Source organism: Terrapene carolina, unplaced genomic scaffold, assembly GCF_002925995.2.
Source record: "Terrapene carolina triunguis isolate 2854851 unplaced genomic scaffold, T_m_triunguis-2.0 Scaffold242, whole genome shotgun sequence".
Classification (NCBI taxonomy): Eukaryota; Metazoa; Chordata; order Testudines; family Emydidae; genus Terrapene; species Terrapene triunguis.
Genome location: NW_020664593.1, coordinates 4,157,945 through 4,163,944, shown reverse-complemented (window position 1 = coordinate 4,163,944; position 6,000 = coordinate 4,157,945). Strand labels below are relative to the sequence as shown.

General features: G+C 44.6%; 1 protein-coding gene across 2 annotated transcripts in view; it reads right to left on the bottom strand.

The window, feature by feature from the left end:
• GSK3B (glycogen synthase kinase 3 beta) overlaps window positions 1-6,000 on the bottom strand; it is a 253,978-nt gene that overhangs the window by 123,834 nt on the left and 124,144 nt on the right. The gene's annotated exons all lie outside the window — the stretch shown is intronic.

Sequence of the window (6,000 nt, the reverse complement as noted above, 5' to 3'; positions counted from 1 at the left end):
CAGCAAGTTTGCAGATGACACTAAACTGGGAGGCGTGGTAGATACACTGGAGGGTAGGGATCGGATACGGAGGGATCTAGACAAATTAGAGGATTGGGCCAAAAAAAACCTGATGAGGTTCAACAAGGACAAGTGCAGAGTCCTGCACTTAGGACGGAAGAATCCCATGCACTGCTACAGACTAGGGACCAAATGGCTAGGTAGCAGTTCTGCAGAAAAGGACCTAGGGGTCACAGTGGACGAGAAGCTGGATATGAGTCAACAGTGTGCTCTTGTTGCCAAGAAGGCTAACGGCATTTTGGGCTGTATAAGTAGGTGCATTGCCAGCAGATCGAGGAACGTGATCGTTCCCCTTTATTCGACATTGGTGAGGCCTCATCTGGAGTACTGTGTCCAGTTTTGGGCCCCACACTACAAGAAGGATATGGAAAAATTGGAAAAAGTCCAGCGGAGGGCAACAAAAATGATTAGGGGTCTGGAGCACATGACTTATGAGGAGAGGCTGAGGGAACTGGGATTGTTTAGTCTCCAGAAGAGAAGAATGAGGGGGGATTTGATAGCTGCTCTCAACTACCTGAATGGGGGTTCCAAAGAGGATGGAGCTCGGCTGTTCTCAGTGGTGGCAGATGACAGAACAAGGAGCAATGGTCTCAAGTTGCAGTGGGGGAGGTCTAGGTTGGATATTAGGAAACACTATTTCACTAGGAGGTTGGTAAAGCACTGGAATGCATTACCTAGAGAGGTGGTGGAGACTCCTTCCTTGGAGGTTTTTAAGGCCCGGCTTGACAGAGCCCTGGCTGGGATGATTTAGCTGGGAATTGGTCCTGCTTTGAGCAGGGGGTTGGACTAGATGACCTCCTGAGGTCCCTTCCAGCCCTGATATTCTATGATTCTATGATTCTATGTGAGCATTTATATCTTTCTGAATTTGTCACTAGAGTTCTGACCATTTTCTCTTTAATAATCGATCTCACCAGGGTTTTATTTTTTGTTGGTTTTGATTTCTTTAAGATGTCATCTTTGGAAATCTAGCTTTTTTGCATTTGGGCTCTGGGCTATGAACCTCTAATTGCCTCAGGCATTAAAGACCTTGCTTTCTGCCACTTGGCAAATAATCCCGCCCCAGACTGGTTCAAAACATTCAGAGCAAAAAACTACGGCCTTGTTGCTGAACCAGTCTGCAATGCTCAAGAACGGTCAATGCAGACAAAATCATCATGTCAGTCAATTACAATATATATTATTTTTTTAATATACCTCACTCACTACAAGCCTCCGCATTATGGAAGTGTGGGAAAGAGAAAGATCCAAAAGCCAAAATATTTTAACAGCTTACTTTTTCATTTTCTTTATCTCAGAAATTAGAGCTGAAATAGGCCTATAAGAGTGAGCACTCTGGCATTTGTGTAGCTGCTGCATTATTTAAAGGTGTGCATATAGAGCTAGGGAAATGAAATGCTGCAGCTTTTGACATTCCCTAAAGATGTTGGGAGGTCACAAGCTAAACCCTCCATTCAAGCCTATCTGTCCTTCACCATACAGAAAAAAAAAAAACTAGTGTTGGAAATACCACCGAGCTGGCCATCACTACTGCCAATATGAGCCAACAAGTTGTGGGATGTAGGGATTCAATCCTCCTGGATCACTCTTGTACAGAATGAAGGTCAAACATCTCCTCCCTGTCCCACATCCTGCCAAAACACCAAGCAACATGGGGGGGAGCCTCACTTTTTTTTTTTTTTTTTTTTTTGGAGGGGGGAGCAATTTCTATTAAATACTACAGCAACCAGGGTAATGGGGTTAATTAGGCTGTAGGGCACCACCATGGTACCACCATTTCCTATATGTGTTTACTACAGATAAAAACAAGATAATGAAAGTGCTAGAGTTCACCTGTCAAAGTGACTCAGACTCAGCACAAACTGGAAATGAACTACAGGGTCTGTTCTCCCTGAGGAATACATCATCATTCAGACCGGAAAGCTCCAGTGCTCTTTCAATTCTGTCAATAATTTATCTAGTTATCTGCAAGAATTTCTTCCAGTCACTAGTAGCATGATGGAGACAGCTTCAGAAACTATACTGGACATCTTCCCTTTCTTTTTTGGGTGATAGTGTGCATGCTGGTGACAGATATGGCACACTGGAGAGAGGAGAACACTAAACATACCCATTTGTAATTCCCCTTTCCAGACAATTCATGAAGTGAACATACCTTCCACCAGGTCATCTGCTGGGGGAGGAGGACAGCTTAAAACAACAGTTAAGAGAATGAAAGGCTAATGACACCAACTCTAGCAGTAGATGTAAAATCAAGAAGATAATTTGTTTTTCCTACTGAAGTTATTACCAGTGTTTGTAAAGCATAAAGCACTTTGGAACAAGGAAGTTTGGCTGTGCAGGAAAATGGAGCCGCTAGGGTATTCAAGTGGTACATTTTCTGTATTGTATTAAAGATATGTGATTTTTTTTCAAAGGTGTATTATATACACTAACACATTATTGATAGAGGTGAGTTGGAACACTATAGCATAGGTCAGGCTCTGTTCAGAAATTCCCAAAGGATGTTTAACTTAATCTGAGCAGCCAGACACAGGCGGGGACACGGTTTAACATTTGAGCTGGATTAGGCTTTCCTTAAGAGTGCATCACCTCCCTGTAGCAACACAGTATTAGAAAAAAGTCCCAATTATCCTAGTGTGACATTTGAACTCCAGGAATTTCAAACCTAGCAATACAAGTTTGAGTGGTAGCTGTGTTTTGTTGCGTGGTGTGTGGTTGCTGGTGAGTATTTGCTTCAGGTTGGGGGGCTGTCTGTAAGCGAGGACTGGCCTGTCTCCCAAGGTCTGTGAGAGTGAAGGATCATCCTTCAGGATAAGTTGTAGATCCTATAGGTTGTAGAACCTATCCTGAAGGATGATCCTTCACTCTCACAGACCTTGGGAGACAGGCCAGTCCTCGCTTACAGACAGCCCCCCAACCTGAAGCAAATACTCACCAGCAACCACACACCACGCAATAAAAACATTAACCCAGGAACCTATCCTTGCCTCAAAGCCCATTGCCAACTCTGTCCACATATCTATTCAAGGGACACCATCATAGGACATAACCACATCAGCCACACCATCAGGGACTCGTTCACCTAAACATCTACCAATGTGATATATGTCATCATGTGCCAGCAATGCCCCTCTGCCATGTACATTGGCCAAACCGGACAGTTTCTACACAAAAGAATAAATGGACACAAATCAGATGTCAAGAATTATAACATTCAAAAACCAGTCCGAGAACACTTCAATCTCTCTGGACACTCAATTACAGACCTAAAAGTCGCAATTCTTCAACAAAAAAACCTTCAAAAACAGACTCCAGTGAGAAACTGCAGAACTGGAATTCATTTGCAAACTGGACACCATTAAATTAGGCTTGAATAAAGACTGGGAGTGGATGGGTCATTACACAAACTAAAAACTATTTCACCATGCTAATTTTCCCCCTACTGTTACTCACACCTTCTTGTCAACTGTTTGAAATGGGCCATCCTGATTATCACTACAAAAGTATTTTTTCTCCTGCTGATAATAGTCCACCTTAATTGATTAGTCTCGTTAGAGTTGGTATGGCAACCCCCATTTTTTCATGTTCTCTGTATATATACACAATCTGCCTACTTTTCCACTGCATGCATCTGATGAAGTGGGTTTTAGCCCACGAAAGCTTATGCCCCAATAAATTTGTTAGTCTCTAAGGTACAACAATAAAAAAGTGATACTAGTTGGACCAATCTGACTTACCTAAAAACATACAGTTCAAAATCATAAGTTCATTGCCCTAGAAACAAGCAAAAAATATAACATGTCCTTTTTGCAGCTTTGTTCCACTTTTGTATTTCCCACACCATGTCCTATAAAGTTATAAGAAGCCATGGCTTCCTCCATTGTACCAAGGTGAGGTACTGCCCAAGAAACATGGCCATATATACTGCTACCAGGCATAAAAACTTTTGCATTGCTTTTAAGAAAAAGCAAAAATTTGAGAAGTGTCGCTTCCCCACTCAAAGCATCTAATAGCCATAATTTTCTAGAGGAGTTTAAGACTTGAAAAACTAACTGGTTTTATCTGTATGAAGGAATGGTGACATCCAGTGGCCACATGAGCATGTTTTTACTTGCAATTCACAGCTTACAGGTATCTCAAAGCAGAGATGGAACTGAGTTCCAGAACAGTGGTTTTCAAACATTTTTCTGGCGACGCAGATGAAGAAAATTGTTGATGCCCATGACCCAACGGAGCTGGGGATGGGGGGTTTGGGGTGTGGGGGGGCCCAGGGCTGGGGCTGGGGATGAGGGGTTTGGGGTACAGGAGGGGGTCAGGGCTGGGGGTGCAAGCTCTGGGGTGGGGCCAGGGATGAGGGGTTTGGGGTGCTGGAAGGGGCTCTGGGTTTGGGGGGGCTCAGGCAGGGGACTGGGGTGCAGGGTTGTGGTGCAGGCTTACCTTGGGTGGCTCCCGGTCAGCTGCGCAGGGGTGGGGTGCTAAGGCAGGCTTCCTGCCTGTCCTGGCACCGTGGACCACGCTGCGCCCCGGAAGCGGCCAGCAGCAGGTCTGGCTCTTAGGTGGAGGTGTGCAAGTGGCTCGACATGGCTCTCGCCCACAAGCACCGCCCCCCCCATTGGCCAATGGGAGTGCGGAGCCGGTGCTTGGGGCAGCGCCCAGAGCTCCATCCCCACCCACCCACCCCCGCCTAGGAGCCGGACCTGCAGCTGGCTGCTTCCGGGGCGCAGCGCAATGTTAGAACAGGTAGGGCCTAGCCTGCCTTAGCCGGGCAGCACTGCCGACAGGACTTTTACTGGTCTGGTTGGCGGAGCTGACCAGAGCCACCGCGACCCAGTGCCAGGTCTCGACCCGCAGTTTGAAAACCACTGTTCTAGAACAAAGATATATGGTGAGTGTGTGCAAAAGCGCACACACCACCCCTAGTTCTACAGTGTACTTAGTACAAATTCTCTTCCATCTCTGAAATTATTTTTGGATCAACAAGGTGACTTTTAATGCTCAGGGAAATATTTACCAATACTAGTAGCACTGCAGATACTATACAAATTCCTCCTCACCGCTCTCCCAATGCTCAGTGCTGAACTGCAGAACTCCCAGCTATCATAGTCTTCCACTGCCACCTCGCTCTGCCAATTCTCCTCAACTTGACCTGTAACCCCGTTTATTTTAGTCTTGGACAACACCTGGTGTAGAAACTGCCTACTGATAAATCTGAAATGACTTTGTAACAGGCTTATGTCCAGTGGGAGCTAAGTCAAGTCCTCTAAATTGGCTTATGATCTAAGCCAAGTTTGATGAAGGACTGGTCACTGTGTCAAAAGTTTCTGTAGCTCATAACTTTGAAGGAGTCTGGATTACTGGGTGGTGTATTCAGGCAGGTATAGCAATGCTACCTTTCTCCATTCATAGACACAGCCTAGGATTTCATATACGGTAATTTTCCTCATACAATCTGTTTTCTACAAAAATACATAGTGACGAAAAGAATAAAAAACTCATTCATGAAGACTTCCATGAATTCCTGCCTGCTCAAAGAGTTTACTTTAGACTTGCAAAATTCTTTAATCCCTCAACTATTTGGGAGTGATTAAAGAATCCTTGGGACAATAAATCTTATCTGCGAAGCTAAAAGGACTTTGATTTTCCTAACCAAAACCCTAGCGGACATTACACAAATTCATACAATTCAGCATGATGGGAAATCTAGGGTCAGGAGACACAGGACAACTAAGGTGCATTGAGCCATGTAAGGCAGCTTGCTCCACCAACTATCTAAACTGCGCCTGGCTCTAGCCAATGTTATTTGTCCTCCACTTCCACAAAAATCATTCACCCCCGAAAAGACAAAAGTGGCTGAAGGTAAAAACATAAAAAACTAGAAGATTAAAATGACCAACCTAACAGAATGGATAGCTCAGGGGACTAGCTATAAGATAGCGA